Source organism: Rutidosis leptorrhynchoides, chromosome 3, assembly GCF_046630445.1.
Source record: "Rutidosis leptorrhynchoides isolate AG116_Rl617_1_P2 chromosome 3, CSIRO_AGI_Rlap_v1, whole genome shotgun sequence".
Classification (NCBI taxonomy): domain Eukaryota; kingdom Viridiplantae; phylum Streptophyta; class Magnoliopsida; order Asterales; family Asteraceae; genus Rutidosis; species Rutidosis leptorrhynchoides.
The window spans coordinates 430,885,001-430,885,870 of record NC_092335.1 but is presented as its reverse complement, the minus strand read 5'-3'; the positions used below and the strand labels follow the sequence as shown (position 1 = coordinate 430,885,870).

General features: G+C 36.8%; 1 non-coding gene across 1 annotated transcript; it reads right to left on the bottom strand.

The window, feature by feature from the left end:
* Nucleotides 1–212: 212 nt before the first annotated feature.
* LOC139903446 (small nucleolar RNA R71) lies at nucleotides 213–319 on the bottom strand. Its single transcript, XR_011778264.1, has one exon. It is a non-coding gene; the product is annotated as a small nucleolar RNA R71 (small nucleolar RNA).
* Between the last annotated feature and the right edge of the window lie 551 nt (nucleotides 320–870).

Below are 870 nucleotides of genomic sequence, written 5' to 3'. Positions count from 1 at the left end.
CAAATGAACATCTTCGTACCTTTAATAGGATCTGCACTCTATTTAAAATCCGAGAAGTGGAGGATGAACAGATATATCTCATGTTATTTCCCTGGACTTTAAAGGGAGAAGTCAAAGATTGGTTGGAATCGTTACCTGAAGGGGCGATTGATACATGGGACGTTTTAGTTGAAAAATTTCTTAAACAATTCTTTCCGGCATCTAAAGCCGTAAGACTTCAAGGAGAAATTTTTACGTTCACACAGAAGCCGAATGAAACTCTATATGAGGCGTGGATAAGATTTGGAAAGTTATTAAGAGGATGTCCGCAACATGGTTTAGACACCTGTCAAATAGTACAAATATTCTACCAAGGATGCGACATCACTACAAGGAAAGACATAGACATAGCAGCTGGTGGTTCTATTATGAAGAAAACCGAAACTGATGCTTACAAAATTATTGATAACACTGCTTCCCACTCACATGAATGGCACCAAGAAAAAGATATCGTTAGATCATCTAAAGCAGCTAGAGCCGATTCTAGCCATGACTTAGATTCCATTTTCGCAAAGATAGATGCTGTCGAGAGACGAATGGAAAAGATGACTAAAGATATCCACTCAATACGAATTAGTTGTGAGCAGTGTGGATGACCACATTTGACAAAAGATTGTCTCAGTATTGAATTAACAATGGAACAAAGAGAGAATGTTTCATATCTAAACCAAAGGCCTGGAAATAATTATCAGAATAATTATCAACCGCCAAGACCGATCTACAATCAAAACCAGAATTATAATCGAAATATTCCATACAACAACCAACAAGGTCCTAGCAATCAACAAGTATCCAATAATACTTACAATCAGCAAAGACCTAATTTTCAAA